This window comes from Archocentrus centrarchus, chromosome 15 (genome assembly GCF_007364275.1).
Source record: "Archocentrus centrarchus isolate MPI-CPG fArcCen1 chromosome 15, fArcCen1, whole genome shotgun sequence".
Taxonomy (NCBI): Eukaryota; Metazoa; Chordata; class Actinopteri; order Cichliformes; family Cichlidae; genus Archocentrus; species Archocentrus centrarchus.
In genome coordinates, this window is record NC_044360.1 from 19153443 (window position 1) to 19173238 (window position 19796).

Consider the following 19796-nt stretch of genomic DNA (forward strand, 5'->3'; position numbering starts at 1 on the left):
ACCACTAACTCGTGAAGTGGATAACACTATTATCTCTTCATCGTGTCACCTGTTAGTGAGTGGGATATATTAGGGAGCAAAGTCAAAGTTGATGTGTTAGAAACAGGAAAAATGGGCAAATCTAAGGATTGGAAGTTTGCCAAGAGCCAAACTGTGAGAATTAGATGACTGGATCAGCGCAGCTCCACAATTGCAGGTCTTGTGGGGTGTTCCTGGTCTGCAGCGGTCAGTATCTATCAAATGTTTTCCAAGGAAGGAACAGTGGTGAAGCAGCAGCAGGTTCATAGGCAGCCAAGGCTCATTGATGCATCTGGGTAGTGAAAGCTGGCCTGTGTGGTCCGATCCAACAGACAAGTTACTGTAGTTCAAATTGGCAAAAAATGTATTGCTGGCTCTGATAGAAAGGTGTCAGAATACACAATGCATTGCAGTTTGTTGTGTGTGGGGTTGCATAGCTGCAGACCAGTCAGGTTACCCATGCTGAATGGGCATGTGAGCATCAGAACTGGACCACGGAGCAATGGAAGAAGGTGGCCTGCTCTGATGAATCAAATTTTCTTTTACATCACATAGATGATGTGCACACGTTGGTTACCTGTGGAACACCTGGCACCAGGATGCACTATGGGAAGAAGGCAAGCCAGCAGAGGCAGTGTGATGCTTTGGACATCGTTCTGCTGGGAAGCTTTTGACACACACCACCTACCTAAGCACTGTTGCAGACCATGTACACCCTTTCATGGTAACGCTATTCCCTGATGGCTGTGGCCTCTTTCAGCAGGATAATGCGCCCGCCCTGCCACAAAGCAAAAATGGTTCAGGAATGGTTTGAGGAACACAGCAACGAGTTTGATGTGTTGAATTGGCCTCCAAATTCCCAGATCTCAATCCAGTTGAGCATCAGTGTGATAAGTCAGACAAACAAGTCTGATCTATGGAAGCTCCACCTCACAGCTTCCAGGACGTAAAGGATCTGCTGCTAACATCTCGGTGCCAGATACCACAGCACACCTTCAGGGGTCTAGAGGAGTGCATGCCTCGATGGATCAGGGTTGTTTTGGCAGCAAAAGGGGGATCAGCAGAATATTAGGCAGGTGGTCATAATGCTACGCTTGATAGGTGTATATACCTACAATCAAATGAAGAAAGCTGATTACTGTACATGAATATCTTTCAGCAGCTAATCCATCTATCCCTCACTCCATCTCTCTCTCTCATGTGCTGCTAATTTATAATCACCAATTAACAGATCATATCTTTGGACTGTGAAGGCAAGCAGAGTACCCAGTTAAAGAAATATAATTTTGTAATATTACATTTATTTTTGCAGCAAGGGCACAATAATGCATCCCTCTGTCACATTTAAAACATGAATAACGGCCTTTTTTTCTATTAGTTGGTTAGCTCAATTTGATGAAGAACACCTTTTATTTTGAAATTAGCAATTCCAGACTGAGTTGGGACTTGATGGATGCTGGATAGATCACAAACACTGTGTGATTATGGTATAGATATACAGGGTAACAAACATGACTCTGTCAGTAGGGATATGTTGATGTTGCCTTCATCAAGTCTAACTTGCTATAAGTAATCATGTTATAGAAACAATCATGTTAGTTTAAATAAAATTATTAGTTTTAGAACAATGATTTTGATGTTAAAAATATATTTGAGCAGCCTAATTCCAACCTTCTGTTTCTTTCCCACCTATCCAATTCAGGATCATGATGGGGCTGGAGCCTATCCAGCTGTCATGAGGCAAAAGGCAGGGTACATCCTGGACACGTCTGTCACAAAAAGTCTAACAACTATTTATGCTCAAATTCACACCTAAGGCCAAATCAGCACGATCAGCTAACCTAACACGCATGTCTTTGACAAAAAAAGAAAAGAAGAACTCTGGGTAATCCCAGAGAGAGGGAGCACATGCAAACACAGAAAGACCCCAGACTGAATTTGAACCCAGGACCTTTTTGAGAGGCAACAATCAGCAATGTTAACCAGTCTAATAGCAATTTATGTCCAAATAAATAGGCAAAAAAAGTCTAATATATATGAAATAAAATTATAAAATTATGAGGAAAGGCTGCAGAGAGAGAGAGAGTGAGAATGTAATGTGAGAAACAGGAAAAGAAGAGAATTCTGGTCAAAGAAGATGAAAACCTCAGGTGGACGCTTGAGACCAGGGAAAGGCAGTGAAAGGTCTACAAAGTTCATCTAAGAGGTTTAAAGAAATGTGAAAGGCTGCTCAAGGCAAAAGAGGAGAAATATGAGTTTGCAATAAGGACTTGAGGCCACTCAAAGGGCGGCGAGGAGATGTAGAGAAAAGATAGGAGGCTGGTGAAGATCAGAAAGAACAAAATTAAGGTGTGCGTGTGTGTAAGTGAAGGAAAAGAAGAGAAGCCACAGAAAAGGAATATTAGGATTTGGGGAAATTTGGCTGAATATGAGTAACCAAGAACTGGAGAATGATATATGTCTCAAAATAAGATGCTTTAACCTTGGGACCCATATTATAATGCAACTTAATACATGAATGGGTTTAAATGAACAACCTCAGTTTGTAAGTTCTAAGTGTGTACACAAACTGTGTCCAGCCTCGAGGGTGCTCACAGTTTCAGGCAGTTTTAAAGAGAAAATGGCCGTGACTCACTGGCCTCTTCATCATATTTACAAAAAGTAATTACTTCAGTGTTAAGAATGATTTGCTTGTGAGTTTTTCAGGGCTTTTCAATCAGAACAGCCCAGAACAGTTTTATACAGGAAAAAAAAAACGAAATCTGCTAATGCCTTGAAAGGTCTAAATCTGTAAACATCTTTTCAACAAAGTAGCAGATGCACTGCAATTAGTGCTTTAGGGAAACCCTAAACCCTAAACTGTTTGTAGTAATCATGTATTGTGGCCACAAATGATTTTAAAATGGGGGAATGAATACTTCAAAACCTGGGAATAAATTATATTCCATGCAACAAAAATGTTAGTGTGTGTGTACTTTCAGATTTTGTTAATCTGTCTTTGCAGTTGTACTTGAAGAGTTTTAGAGTATGCTACCATTTTCTTTTTAACAGCCATTCCTTTAACTAATTGTCTAAATTCTGCGCCATCCTTGCTTTGGCATTATTGGCTGTGGCATAATCCACAACACTCTGTGGAGAGTGTTAAAAATGTTACTATTTGCCCCGATTCCACAGTTTATTTTGCATGCTATGCCATTTTCCACAGATTAGAGGAACAAGGTAAACGTACCAGAAGACAAGTACTAGTACATCTAGTTGTCCCTGAGAAACTGTTGATACATGTTCAGTAAACTCAGTGTTGCTCCTCATAAATGTGCAGAATAACGATTTGTTTGCAAATTCACGTTGATGTTGTACTCTTAGTTTATGCCAGACCTGGATCTGTCACTGCTGCCTTCCTCTCATATCAGGACCCCTGAGAGAGAAGCCCTCTTTGTCATATACAAAAGAAAAAAAAAGCCTACACACTGAGAAATTAAGAATCCTTATATTAAAAAAAAAAGTTCAAGGCAAGTAATCTTTGAGTCAAAGCAGTCAAATGTGCTTCATTTCATCTCAATTACACAACTACGCAACAATGTATTCTATTGTTGCTGTTCTGTTGTTGCAGTTACATTATTTGACTCTCATTTGACAGTCTTACAACCATGATTTAATGCCTCACTTACTCATTTTTAAATTACATGTGAGCATAACAGAAACTGAAAAATATGATTTGACCTGCACTGACATCACTATACCCCGAGATTCAAATTAGCGATAGAGTTGAAATGAGATTAAATTTTTAAGTTTAATATGCGTGGCATTTTAACAGGTTAGGTGTTGCTGCAGGCTTCATTACTGGTCCAATCAATCAACATTTCAAAGATAAAAGTGGAACAGAGACGATAAAGAACCCACAGAGCATAAATTGTGGTGAAATTGAGCCAGGCCCGGTCTCAACAGCAAGAAGCTGAAGAGCAGAATCAAGACGCCAAAGAGTGGGGGAGACATAATTGTGTTTCTTGCTGCAATTCTACTCACAGAAAGAGAAACATGGAATAGAGCACCACTTGAAGATGCTTTAAAGAAAGTCACGAACAACAGCAGATACAAAGAAACAACCGCTTTCAGACGTGAAAGCCAAAGGTCTGTATGTATGAGAACTTGCAGCACATGTAATGGCACCGCTGTGTCTAGCTTTTTCTAAATGAATGAAATGACTGGCCATAGTTAAAAACCTTTTGAGGAAGCAACACATTGTTTTTAAATCTCTAAAAAGGCCTTGGTGTTTAAAAGACATGTTTTTAAAATAATAACAATCCTTGTTTTAGAGAACAAAATGTTTCTTTGAGATGGAGTGAAATCATTGACTATATGCAGCTGTCTGTCCAGCCTCACACCACACAGCAATTATTGCGTGTGGGCGGAAAAATGCTCTTATTCTGAGTGTGCTTTTGAAAGGTTGCTTTCTTTTTTAATAACTGTACTGTTATCACTACGTGTTAGATACACTGTGTATGTTAACGCAGATCAACAGCAAGCCAAACTCGATTTTCATGAGCCAGGAAGTGAGCGTCTTGCTCCTTTATTACGGTCTTCTTGACAGATTACAGTTCTTTACAATTGTGGCTTGAAAGCTCAACGAAAAGGGTCGAGTGAAACTAGAAAATAAACAGAAAATAAAATATGCATCAGCTCTTTGCTATGTGAAATAAATGCACCAAATAAAATTGCTAGTGCCAGAAAGCATGCATAAGAATTAACCTTGGCTGTTACTAAAGATCAGCAGGATTTTAGTGATCTTTTCATATGCTAATTAGATCATTAGCATCCTTGCTATGCTAATATACAGCTAATATACAAAAAACAAGTCCCTGGGATAAGGCTAATTCATGGTATCAATATATTCACAAAACGATCTCCAGCCCAGCTCCACAAAACCACAAACCACACAATGTTAACTACAACACAGCACAACAACACATTCAGACTCACAGCCATTGCATATGTTGTCCCTTGTCCCAGAGTATAATATACATTATAAATGTAGACAGTACTGTAGATATTTTTAAGGATGTTCAGCTTCAAACAAAGATCAGACGACAAACATAGAACTAAAATATTTCACATAAGCTGATAGCTACAGTATGTAAGCGTACATGATTTACACACACTAGATTTTTCACAAGACTTGGCAGTCTTGTCTCTTCCAAGAAAACTACCAGCGACAGCACCAATCTGCTAGCGACCAAATGTTTGCAATTAGGTTTTAAGTGCAGCACTTTGTGACCAATTTCATGCCAGCAATTGCCAACAACGTTCAGCAGTCATTCGCCAACTGAATGTGGAATCTACATTTTTCTGTGCCCAGTGAGTTTCAGGGGACAGTGACTGATCTCCCCTCACCCCAAACCAATAGCAGCAGATGGCTGCCCCTCCCTGAGCCTGGTTCTGCCGGAGGTCTGTTCCTGTTAAAAGGGAGTTTTTCCTTCCCACTGTCACCAAATGGTTTCTCAAAAACCAAAAACCAAAAACTAAAATACAAAATTAAAATACAAAAACTCCCACCTTTTTGCACCAACTGTCATTTTGTCACTGAAAGCTGCTGAGTCATGTATTTTTACTACTGGTTTTGCTTTCAGATTTAAATATGTGGGGAGGAGAGTATCTAAATGAATCCTATAAATGTGACTTACTAAGGTTATTGACAGGAATTTACTGCCATAGTTACAGCTGCCAAATACAGTTCTGTGCACCTGAAGGTGATGTAATTGTTTCCTTTAGGAGTGTAAATAGATTTCAAATGCTGGGAAAAGATGTTATCACAATGAGTGGTACATGTGGCAGGACAAAGGTTTTAAGAGCTTTGGCTCTATTCTGAAGCTCTTCCCTGAGTCTTTATCCTGAATGTTTAAAGTCAAACATATTTTTATGTAACAGAGCAGAACTTTACTGAACTTAATGTGGAGTGGTAGAGAGTTTCAGACAGGCTTTTAGAGTTTTGGAAAAGTGGACAGTCAGTCAGTTACATTAGCATGCTAAGGAGTTTGAGCAATGCTACCATGCTGATCTGGAGAGGCATTGGAGGATGAGCCACTGTTTAAATGTAGCTGTGATAACTTTGAGGCTCGAGGGAGGGAGCACAAAGATACTGTAGGAAGTAAAGAGTTCAAGGGAAAAGAAATAAACCAGGGCAGGTCTGGAGGCAAAGGAGGGTCGCAACAGAATCAACGGGTTAAATGTTTTGTGTAGAATGCAAAAAACGCCAATAAAATATACACAGAAGCTAGAAGGATACGCTAAAATTGCACTCTTTTCCACATACAAACTGATTTTAGATAATGGCTTTATTGCTGATAGTCCCAGAACACATGCAGAGGCACAGCACTATAAAAAAGATTAGACAGACAGACAGACAGACAGGAAAACTAGACACAATCCACACCTCCATGAGGGAAGACACAACAAGGAACAGAAAAACAGGTTTAAATACACACAGGAGGTGATTCAGGAGAAAGGAAACAGCTGGGGAACACAGGGCACAGGTGAACAGAATCTGACTAATTAAACAAGGGAAGCAAAACCAAAAACAAAGCACAGGGAATACAAGACTGTCAAAGAAACAGGAGTGTATAATTAATATATATAAACAACTAAAGGAAGTGCAGAGAGAAAGGCCTGAGAAGAGCATAAAAGTGAGGAATCTTAGTCATAACAAGTTTGGATGCTGTTAATTGCTGCCAATTACAAAAAAAAGTTACATTTTGTTGTATGTATTACAGACTTTTTAAAAAGTTATGTGATGAAACTACTTGTAATATAATTCAAACAAAATGATTTATATTTGTACCCTCCTAACTCTATATTAGTTCAGTCAACAAGACTGACACTAGTTAAACAGGTAAAGAACAGTACAACAAAACAAAAAATGATTTTACTGAAGTATATAAATGCTAATTAAATGAAAACAAATTTGTCTAGATTTATTAAAAAAACAACATTTGTATTCAATAAACAGTTAGTACACTGAAATTACATAATTACATTAAATATAACTGGCAAATGAATGCCGTGTTCATATAACTGTGTCAACGAAGTGATGACATTAAGTAATACAAACATAACTGAGTCACCAGTATCTGCAATCCATAAAAGATCATTAAAAATCTCAAAAGTGCACATTCGGCAAGGCTTCTTATGAAATCCTCTAAGTATTCTCGTGTTACCCCGTTACTGATCAAGCTTCACTGGCTCCCCGTGAAATTCAGAATCCAGTTTAAGATTTTAGTTCTTACTTTTAGAGCACTCCATGGACAAGCACCTTCTTACACGAGTGAACTCCTGCATCCATATACTCCCATCAGATCATTGAGATCATGTGATCAGGGTCTCCTGGCTATACATCCTTTGAGACTGAAAACGAAAAGAGACAGAGCATTTGCTTCTGTGGCACCCCCCCGTCTGTGGAATTATCTCCCTGTCTCCCTGAGAGCGACGGATTCAGTGGCGTCTTTTAAAGGACAGATAAAAACTCATCTTTTTAATATTGCATTTGCTTAAAGTTTTTTTCTTTGTACTGTGTTTTACTGTTGTGAAGCACTTCGTGGCAGCTGCCTTGAGAGGTGCTATATAAATAAAGTTTTACCTACTTACTTACATTCAGTGCTTTGGATTAATTTAATACCAGATTGAAAAAAATCTCACCCGTGTCAGTCAAACTTATAAAAGACAGCATCTTTAAAAGGCAGCTTTCTCCAGAACCTTAGACAGAAAGGGCAGAGCCCTTGGGCTAAGGTTTGATGGGTCATTTGGGTCAAGATTGATTTTCTTTTGCTTTATAAGAAGAGCACAGTTGTGTTCTTAAAATGTTTGGGGACTGAACCTGTGACCGGTCACGAATTTGTAATTGCTGAGTTTTTGGTAGTCAGTGCTGTCCTCTATGATGTAGTGTGCTGGGGCAGCATAATGAGGGCAGTGGACACCAACAGACTCACCAAACTGATATGCAAGGCCGGTAACAGTGTGGGTGCAGAACTTGACTCTCTGATGGTGGTGTCAGAGAGAAGGATGCAAATTACAGAGAATATTGGACAATCCTCCACATTCTCTCCATGATGAGCTGGACATTCAACAACAGACTCATTCCACCATCAAATTATTCCTATCTGTGGTTATCAAACTTTCTACAATACCTGGACTATTTTTTTATTTGCCATATCTTGTTTATATTGATTGTACAGATTAATGTATAACTTTGGAGTATGTATTTTGACATGTTTCACATTTATTTTTTTTCAAACATATCTTTTATACTATTTATAATTTGAGTGTCTGTAACAAAGTGATTTCCCCTTTGGGATCAATACAGTATTGATTCTGAAATCAATGGTTCATTTACCCTGAATATCTCTTTGAAGAATCTGGATGGAAAGATATCAGTGTTGTAGTTTGTGGGTTTCAATTTGTCAATAATTTTAGTGTAGAAGTGAGATGGGTTCAAAGTGATGAAACGCAGTGGAGAAATTAAGAGTGAATTATATAGTAAAGTGCTATATCTGAGCACAGCAATCTAGCCACAAGATACTTTACAAATGTGCAGAAGTCATACAAGACAATCTGGTATCTATTAAGATGACAACTTAAATTTCATGAGACAAGTGAAGCTCTGCTCTTCTGCATTGCATGTCTGAGTGCCCAAGTAGAGCGGTTTGACCTTAACAATATCCATGTGACGTTAAAATAATTGAAGATCTCATCTGTGTGACAGTTCAGTGAGTTTTATGACTGCCTGAAGTGCAGTGCACATAGATATAATGAAAAGGGCTAGTAGCCCCTTAACTGGCAAGGGCCCGGTGACGGGCCGTTTGTAGTCCCTTTTATATGACAGGCTAGACCCTCCCATTTTTATTGACACGTCATTCGGCCAATCATGTAACTGGCTGCACCAAATCACCTGACAAAGCTACGTGACGCCCTCTGAGTATTATTGGCTCTGGGAAACCCATTTCTTAACATGATTGGCCGAATGAGGTGTCAGTCAAAATGGGCGGGTCTAGCCTGCCATATAAATGCACTTCATTCGGCCCGCGGACCAGACGCAGCCGATTAATAGGCTATGAAATGGGTTGTTCAGAGCCAATAATAACCAGAGGGTGTTATGTAGTTGTTTCAGGTGATTTTATTTGCTGCCAGTTAAGGGGTTAAGAATAACAGCAGGTTTGTTTTTTGTACTTAGACTCTTTTTTTGTTGTTTTTAACAAATTTGAGCTTTTGCATCAACCCATGAGGAGTCATGCTCAGAAGCTGCTTTTCTTAATTTATGTGTCTACATGCATGTGGCTCTGTAAGGCTACACAAAGGATTAAATTCAGATTTGTGAGGATGGAGGGCTGTTTTTCACTGAGGTCAGGGTCACAGACTATTTTGCAAACGAAAAGCATTAACAGGACCTGAGGGACAGACGTCTTCAGATAATTGCCCCATTTTCACGTTATTTCAGCGTTAAATGAATGTGAGAAAGAGCGCTTTTCTAAGACTCATAACATTTCTCTCTCTGTAGCTTCCTACTCGCTGAGGCTACCCATCTGAGTGGAATATATATTTTATGTTCCAGTTCATATATATTTATGTTTTGTGGGAAATAAATTGTGGTTTGAAAACTTCCACAAGTAATCATCCCTCTGGTCATCACACATTTTTTTCTAAATTTAGACCCTGTTCCACATTTGCATCTGCATGAGACCAATGGTTCTCAGATTAGGTGCCTTTGCACACTGTTGTGCTTTAAGAGCTGTTCAGGTGTTCTTTAGATTTAGTCTTACAGCTTTAATGCTATATTAAAAAAAGTGTACATTCAACTCATTTTCATAAAGGGTGACAAAAATGCTGAAGAACCAACTAACTAGACTAACCAGCTAGCTAAAGAGCCTGCATCTTCCCCATCATGAGCTCGATGAGGCAGTGGCACTTATACTGCTCACCTGCACCTGTTTCATTTAAAAAAAAAATAGACTTTTTTTTAATATCTATAGCAAAGCTAACAATGATGCCAATATAAACTCACTCTTACTGTCACTTTTCCTTAATGGGGCCTGGCTGTGTGAAATATAAATCTGCTGCATAAATAATGTACAGTGCCTTGCGAAAGTATTCGGCCCCCTTGAACTTTTCAACCTTTTGCCACATTTCAGGCTTCAAACATAAAGATATAAATTTTTAATTTTTTGTGAAGAATCAACAACAAGTGGGACACAATCGTGAAGTGGAATGAAATTTATTGGATGTGTCAAACTTTTTTAACAAATAAAAAACTGAAAAGTGGGGTGTGCAATATTGTTCGGCCCCTTTACTTTCAGTGCAGCAAACTCACTCCAGAAGTTCAGTGAGGATCTCTGAATGATCCAATGTTGTCCCAAATGACTGATGATGATAGATAGAATCCACCTGTGTGTAATCAAGTCTCCGTATAAATGCACCTGCTCTGTGATAGTCTCAGGGTTCTGTTCAAAGCGCAGAGAGCATCACGAAGACCAAGGAACACACCAGGCAGGTCCGAGATACTGTTGTGGAGAAGTTCAAAGCCGGATTTGGATACAAAAAGATTTCCGAAGCTTTAAACATCTCAAGGAGCACTGTGCAAGCAATCATATTGAAATGGAAGGAGTATCAGACCACTGCAAATCTACCAAGACCCGGCTGTCCCTCTAAACTTTCATCTCAAACAAGGAGAATGATCAGAGATGCAGCCAAGAGGCCCATGATCACTCTGGATGAACTGCAGAGATCTACAGCTGAGGTGGGAGAGTCTGTCCATAGGACAACAATCAGTCCTACACTGCACAAATCTGGCCTTTATGGAAGAGTGGCAAGAAGAAAGTCATTTCTCAAAGATATCCATAAAAAGTCTCGTTTAAAGTTTGCCACAAGCCACCTGGGAGACACACCAAACATGTGGAACAAGGTGCTCTGGTCAGATGAAACCAAAATCGAACTGTTTGGCCACAATGCAAAACGATATGTTTGGCGTAAAAGCAACACAGCTAATCACCCTGAACACATCATCCCCACTGTCAAACATGGTGGTGGAAGCATCATGGTTTGGGCCTGCTTTTCGTCAGCAGGGACAGGGAAGATGGTCAAAATTGATGGGAAGATGGATGGGGCCAAATACAGGACCATTCTGGAAGAAAACCTGTTGGAGTCTGCAAGAGACCTGAGACTGGGACGGAGATTTATCTTCCAACAAGACAATGATCCAAAACATAAAGCCAAAGCTACAATGGAATCGTTCACAAATAAACGTATCCAGGTGTTGGAATGGCCAAGTCAAAGTCCAGACCTGAATCCAATTGAGAATCTGTGGAAAGAGCTGAAGACTGCTGTTCACAAACGCTCTCCATCCAACCTCGCTGAGCTTGAGCTGTTTTGCAAGGAAGAATGGGCAAGAATTTCAGTCTCTCGATGTGAAAAACTGATAGAGACATACCCCAAGCGACTTGCAGCTGTAATTGCAGCAAAAGGTGGCGCTACAAAGTATTAATGCAAGGGGGCCGAATAATATTGCACGCCCCACTTTTCAGTTTTTTATTTGTTAAAAAAGTTTGACACATCCAATAAATTTCATTTCACTTCACAATTGTGTCCCACTTGTTGTTGATTCTTCACAAAAAATTAAAATTTTATATCTTTATGTTTGAAGCCTGAAGATGATAATGTAAATTATCATAAAAAAATATGCTGGTTACAACTGTTGGGAGGGGTAGACCACTGGTGAGTACTGGTGACCACTGATGAGTACTTGATTTGCATTTGTATGACTTACAGAAACCTCCTTTACGTATGAAAGCCTGCCCTAGACCTGAGGAGAAGGGGGAGCTGGGGGGACACTTGCTACTTTCCCACCGCCGAGGAGCCGGTGCTCGTCCCAGTGCTGGTGCTGGTTTCAATGAACTGGTGAAACGCTTAAGAACGGGCCCACGTTTCCACTGCGTTTCTGTGAACTGCTCCTTTACGTCTGAGTGTGGGTGGGTCCTCGTCTCGACACTGAAGCCGAAGCGCACAAACGTGGAAGAACACGCTCCCCTTTCTTGTGCTGCAAATACGTTTTACGGTCCAAACCAAACTACTGCAGCATCTGTGTGCAGCACAGAGGTAAACACAGACAGCGATTAGAGCTAGATGACGAGTATGCACTTTGTGTCCTTTTATCTGTGATATGAACTGATACAAAGAAACAAGTTCAACCTTAGAGCCCAACCTATTTCACAGCTGTGAAAATCGCTATGCTTTTCTCATGTAATACACATGTAATATGGTAGAAAACTTGATGTTGAGACGGCAGAGTCACGCCCTTCTGCCGCTTTCGTCACGCGTTCTTGGTTCGAGACCAGCTAGAATTGAACCCGTTTTTCGGCCGAGCACCCACCTAACGGTTGAAATTATGGCACGGGCTCCGCAACCCTGTTGGTGGGAAAGAGGCCTTCGTGGGAGAGAGGCTGACACAGAAAGTCCACGGCAGTTTCCTACAGTTTTCTGTTCTGACCAAAGCCTCCTGCTGAGAGCCCTAAATCTCAAGGCACGCGGCAATATTACATGCCAGTAACTGTCAAAAAACCCACTTTTCATGCAGTGAAAGATTAACCTTTACCAATGTAATGGAAAGGCTAATGTTTGAAGAATGAAAGGATCTGCTGATGATCCCAAACATAGAAGCTCATCGGTGAAACAGTGGAGAGAATGTCATGGTTTGAGTTTGCATGGCTTCTTCTCAAATGAACTCCTGAATCTCCATTGATGATGTCACGCATGATGGCAGGAGTACAATGAACTCAGAAGTATACAGAAACATTTTGTCTGTCAAAGAAAGATGCAACCAAACTGACTGGGAGATCCTTCATCATGCAGCAACATAGTGACCCAAAATACACTGCCTAAACTACAAAACTGCCTAAACTACATGGGTTTTTTTTTGGACTCTGCATGTTGAGTTTTGGACTTTCAAGTTTCTTTTGTTATTGAATATTTACTTTTATAGTGAAGGTGCACTGAGAACGCATGGCAGAGGCCCCAGTTTTTGTGATCTTCATCTCCCATCTCTGGCAGAACTTTGGATTCTGAGGGAGGCTCTGGACGTTGAGTCTGAATGGACCATGTTCCACGCCTCCATTGTTGAGACTATCACACAGAGCTGCAGCTGGTGGTGGATAGTACCTCTCGTCGTGGTAATCCCCAAATCAGATGGTGGACAACACAGGTGAAAGGAGCCATCAAGCTGAGGGAGGAGTCCTGTCAGGCTTGGTTAGCCTGTGGGACTTTGGAGGTGGGTACTGGCAGGCCAAGCGGCATTCAGCTCAGACCGCGGCTGAAGTAAAAACTTAGGTGTGGGAGGAGTTCTATAAGGATATGGAAAAAGACTTTCAGACAGCCTTGAAACAATTCTGGCAAACCATCAAGTGATGTATATACTCAAATGTTATATAGTGTGGGTGGGGATCTGCTGACTTCAACTGAGGATACAGTCAGGTGATAGAAGGAATACTTTGTTGACCTTCTTATTCCCATTGACACACCTGTAGAGGAACCAGAGTCTGGGGATGAGGGGGGTGACATGCCAATCACTGGGGTTGAGGTCACTGAGTTAGTTAAACAACTCCTTGGTGGCAGAGCCCCTGGGATGGGTGAGAATTCCCCTGAGTTCCTGAAGGTTCTGGAATTTGTAGGACTGTTTTGGTTCACGTGCCTCTGCAATGTTGTGTGGAGATCTGGGGTGGTGTCTCTGGGGTCTGAAGGGTGAAGCCTTGGGCCCTGTTTACATGACAATGTTTCCACTGGAAACTGTGTCATTTCAATGCGTTTCAGCCTCCCATTTGCACTGATGCATTTCAGAAATGCTCTGCAACTACACGAAGACACTTGAAACAGTGAAAACAATATAGTTCCCATTGCCAGGCCAAAAGTTGGGGGTGTTTTTTTGTTTTTTTTTGCTAAGCTTGTTTACACAACATGCGCATGCATGGAGGGACTCAGTAGGATGCGCCGCGAAGATTTTGTTCATTATTCACAAAATGGCCAATGTGAGAGGCTTTGTGTGGACTGACAACGAGGTTGGATTGCTGCTGCACACAACACTCAATTATAAAATGGCAAAACACAAGAAAAGATCGACTGTGTCGTGCTACTCAAAGGTCGCTGAAGAACTCGTGAATCCTAACCCCAACTCAATTAACACGTGTGGAAAACTGTGGCAGTCACAACCATAGCAAACGTGTGCGAGTGCCCCTGTTTCCAAAAAGCATCGTATTTGTCTGTTTACATGAAAACACAGGCCAGAGCTTTTCTGAAACGCTCCACTCTGGACCCCGTTTCGCATCGTTTTCACTCCGTTCTTTTGTAAACGGGAGGCCGAAACACATCTACCGTTTCAAAATGAAAACGGTTAATGCGTTAATGGGGCCTTAGAATCTTATCTTTGCTTTTTGCAGATGATGTTGATGTGGTTCTGTTGGATTCAACAGGTAGTGGCTTCCAGCTCGCACTGGAGCAATTCTCAGCCAAGTGTGAAGTGGTGGGTGTGAGAGGCCAAATCTGAGGTCATGATCCTAAGCTGGGAAAGGGTATCCACTCCAGGTCAGGAATGAGTTGATGCCCCAAGTGTTGGAGTTTAAGGTCCTTGGGGTCTTGTTCACAAGTGAAGGGAGAGGAGAGAGGGACATTGACAGATGTATTGGGGCCATGGCTGTAGTGATGTGGATGCTGCACCAGTTTATCGTGGTGAAGAGTGCATCTGAGAGGGGTTCAGAGTAGAGTCGCTACTCCTCCTAAGGGCTCAATATAGCTCAGATCCTTGCTGCATCATAATGTTTGTCCTTTGTTGGTTCCAAGTGTATCTGTGAGGTTTTTCTCCTGCTTGGATTTATGGATGTTATTTTCTTCAGCCTGCAATTTGTATTTGTGGACATTGCTTTCTGTCACTTAGAAATCTTTCTTTTAAATAAAAGTTAGTTTTCTGTTTATTCAACTTTATCATACAAGTCTGCATTTTGGGTCAGAATTTTTATCTACACATGACACACACTATCTTTCTTGAGTTTGTTTTAAATGAGAGAGAGACAGAGAGAGAGAGAGAGAGAGCGACAGAGAGAGAGACAGAGAAAGAGACGCCATGTCCTCAGGAATATATATCTAAGATAAATAGATGTATATAAACCTAAGGGCATGGACTCTCTCTTACCTTTCCAAATAACCTTGGATGTTTGTGCAGAAGTTTCTAAAAATGCTCATTTTGTCCGTAAATGTTACACAGCCCTTTGCAAAATATCACTTTCGCTTTCTTTTCTGCAAGATTAAGCCAATGTGTACATGAGTAATTTTGGTTTAATTTGTTTTCATTTTAACCATAAATGTTAATGATTACAATGGATTACAAAGGAGCCCTGGAATATATGCTAACAGGGATATAGAACACATACAGTAATAACAAAATTTGTATACATTATTATATAATTACCATAATCCTTGCTCATTCTATATTAATGGTGTACATTTTGTGCAGTGCATTCTAAAACATAACTCTATTTATTTATTTATTACATTTAGACATTGCTTTCAGGGTAATTCAAGATCCCTGATCTGAGGGTTTTTATTAAACCTTACACTATGAATTATATACCAGGTTACATCAGAACAAAACAAACAAACAAAAAATGCTCTAAAGTATCACACTTCAATTTCATGACTCAAAACTTCAATAAATTCTTTTCTGCCAGATTTGTATCAAAGACCAGTTTTCTTGGAAGAGATCTTTGCAGTAGTAGTTATTTTTCATGTTATGGAATTTCAGTATAATTGGAAAGGACTCAAATAGATTTTTGAACTAAATTAGACCGTCACTGCAGACACAGACGAGTCTTTTCAATCACAGGGAAATGTGCTGTATTTATTATGCCTGCTTGCATGTCCACTGTGAGTATAACTAATTAAAATAGACTATAATTGAAATATTTTAGTGAGTGAAATATTTAAATACATCTGTGGTTAAGATTAACAGACAACCAACAAATAATTTCCCATAATATGATTCCAGTTTTTCTATTTTATAATTAAGATATGAGATACTTCAAATAGGTGGTAGAACAGGCAAGTGACTGCCTGCAGAGCATTGCTGCTTGCTGCACTTCCAGTGGTGTCAGTACAGTCAGCTGCAGGGTCATCAGCTGGGAGCCACCCATCATTGATGTCTATTAATCCCTTGTAGAGGGTCCTCTACCAGAGGCCTGGGAGCTTGAGGGTCCTGCGCAGTATCTTAGCTGTTCCCAGTATTGTGCTCTTCTGGGCATAGATCTTGGATGTTGTTCCAAAAAATCAGCTGGAGCCACTCTCCCAGTTTGGGGGTCACTGACCCGAGTGTTCCGATTACCATGGGGACCACTGTTACCTTCATCTTCCACATCCTTTCCAGCTCCTCTCTGAGCCCTTGGTATTTGTCTAGCTTCTCATGTTCCTTCTTCTTGATGTTCCCGTCACTTGGTATTGCAATGTCTATCACCATGACCTTCTTCCTTTGTTTGTCCACCACTACGATGTCCGGTTGGTTAGCCACCACAAGTTTGTCTGTCTGTATCTGGAAGTCCCACAGGATCTTAGCTCTGTTGTTCTCAGCCACCCTTGGGGGCGTGTCCCATTTTGACCTCCGGACTTGCAGGTCATATTCGGCACAGATGTTCCTGTATACTATGCCGGCCACTTGGTTATGGAGTTCCATGTATGCCCTGCCTGCTAGCATCTTGCACCCTGCTGTTATGTGCTGGATTGTCTCATTGGCAACTCTGCACAGCCTGAACTTGGAGTCTTGCCTGGTGTGGTACACCCCAGCCTCTATTGATCTTGTACTCAGAGCTTGCTCTTGTGCTGCCATGATTAGTGCCTCTGTGCTGTCTGTCAGTCCAGCCTTGTCCAGCCATTGGTAGGATTTCTCCATGTCAGCCACTTCTTCTATCTGCTGGTGATACATGCCATGCAGAGGCCTGTCTATCCATGATGGTTCCTGTTCTTCATCCTCTTCTTTCTCGGGTTTCTGCTGCCTGAGGTACTCACTAAGCACATGATCCTTTGTGGCCATCTTCCTGATGTAATCATGGATCTTCCTTGTTTCATCTAGGACAGTGGTTCTGACACTCACTAGTCATCAGCCACCTTCCTTCCGCTTAGCGTACAGTCTCACGGTGCTGGATTTGGGGTGAAACCCTCCATGCATGGTAAGGAGCTTTCTTGTCTTAACATCAGCGGCTTCCATCTCCTCCTTTGACCAGCTTATTATCCGAACAGGGTATCTGACAACTTGCAGGGCATAGGTGTTGATAGCCAATTCAGCTGACTCTTCAAGACTTGCCTTACTCTCTGCAGGTACTTGGAGGTTGCAGCTTTCCTAGCAGCCTCTTCATGGTTCCCATTTGCCTGTGGGATTCCAAGGTACTTGTAGCTGTCCTCAGTGTCTGCAATGTTGCCTTCTGGTAGTGTAATCCCCTCCGTTCTGACTACTTTTCCTCTCTTACCATCAGACTACACTTCTCCAGTCCGAATGGCATTCCGATATCATTGCTGTAGATCCTGGTGGTGTGAAACAGCGAATCAATATCTCGTTCACTCTTAGCATACAGCTTGTCATCCATGTACAGGAGGTGGCTGATGTTTGCTCCATTCCGTAGCCGGTATCTGTAGTCAGTCTTGTTGATAATCTGGCTGAGGGGATTCAGGCCTATGCAGAACAGCAGTGGGGACAGGGCGTCTCCTTGGTAAATCCCACACTTGATGTTGACTTGTGCAATTGGCTTGGAATTGGCCTCTAGTGTTGTTCTCCACATACCCATTAAGTTCTTGACGAAGGCTCTTAGGGTCCTGCTGATCTTATACAGTTCTAGGCATTCCAGGATCCATGTGTGTGAAAGTCATAGGCTTTCTTGTAGTCAATCCAGGCGGTGCACAGGTTGGTCAGTCGGGTCTTACAGTCTTGAATGACTGCTCTATCTACTAGTAGCTGGTGTTTTGCTCCCCTGGTCTCTCTGCCTATCCCTTTCTGGGTCTCGCTCATGTATTGTGCCACATGCCTACTCATCTTAGCTGTTATGATGCCTGACAGGAGTTTCCATGTTGTACTGAGGCAGGTTATGGGCAGGTAGCTGGGACGGTCCCTTCTGGGGGTCTTTGGGGATCAGGACTGTCTGGCCTTCAGTCAGCCATACTGGGTGTGTCTTAGCCTCTCGCAGATGGTTCATTTGTACTGCCAGGCACTCATGGAGTGCAGTTAGCTTCTTTAGCCAGTAGGTGTCAATCATATCAGGGCCAGGGCTAGCTCTTCATGTGTGAGACTCTTTCTTGGATGTCTGCCACTGTGATGGTTATTAGGGCCTGTTCAGGGAGGTTGCTATGGTCTGCTCTTTGATCCACTGGTCACTGAGCATTGGTGTTGTGTGATGCACCCTTCTCCCATATGCTCTTCCAATATTGCTCCGTCTCTAGCCTTGGAGGTGGTGCTATTCTCATATTGGTCCCCTGCCACTGAGAGTATACCTTGGATGGTTCGGTGGAGAACATCTGGTGTATTTTCCTGGCTTCTATCTCTCTGGTATACCTCTTCAGGTGGCTAGCCAAGGCTGTGAGTATTGGCAGCCTCTAAGGCCTCAGACGTGGACAGCTTGTTGTACTTCTTAGGCACCACTTTCCCTTTTGCAACTCTGAGAGCTGGCTAACTTCCCTCCGTGCTGCCTTGATCTTAGCCTCTAGTCGTTGTTTCCATGGAGGGTACTGCTCCTTATTGCTGTACATCTTATAGCCAAGTAGGGCTGCAACGATTCATCGATTAACTCGATTAAATCGATTCTAAAAATTTATCGACACAAATTTACTGTGTCGATGCTTCGTTTAAACTCTGCAGCGCTCAGCTGTCTCGGTGTAAGCGGTGCTCCTCACTAGCATTAGCAGCATTAGTGCTGACGTTTTTTTGTGGGTTTATTGGGGACTGGCAAACCAACATAGAACTGCATTACCGCCACCTACTGGACTGGAGTGTAAATCACTCAGGTATACACAAGCACACATTCTAAAAAGCTCTCCGTCGCTGCGATGGATTTCATTTAACACAGAGTGGATCATCACTAGAGTTGCCACCTGTCTCGTAAAATACAGAACCCCGTATGTTACGGGACTCCGTGGAATACGGCTCCGTAACATGCCGTGTTCCGTACTTTACGGGACGGGTGGCAACTGTCGCTGACATGCATTTCCACGCCTCCACTGCTCTCCACTGTGTGTTGTGCTCGCTGAGAATTTCAGCTGCTATTTTTGTCTTTACTTCAGCTGTAGCTACCAGAACTGGTTTGCTAGCGAGCGCGGGCCATTAGCACTAGCGATGGTTCGGTACCGGAAGGCCCGCCCCCCAGGACCGAGGGGCTCCTTCAAAATATTTTTTATACTTTAATCCCTTATTAGTGACTAAATATAGACCTGCAGTAGAAACGTATTTTCGAGAATGCTTGTGAATACAAAGCATTACACCATTACTCACACATGCGCCATGGCTCCCGCAGCCACTAGTTTTTCAAAACACTCATAGCAGGCAGCGTTTTTAACTGCGCAAGCGCAAAGAGGCGAAGCTGTGACGGTGAGCTCAAGTAGTGAAAAAGGAAACGTTTTTCCAGCGTCCAAAACAGCAGCTTTTTCTTTTAGTAACCACCATTAAATCTGTGAAACAGCTGGAGGTCCTTCATCAAGCACCTGATCAGCAAGTGTTAAGGTGAAGAAAA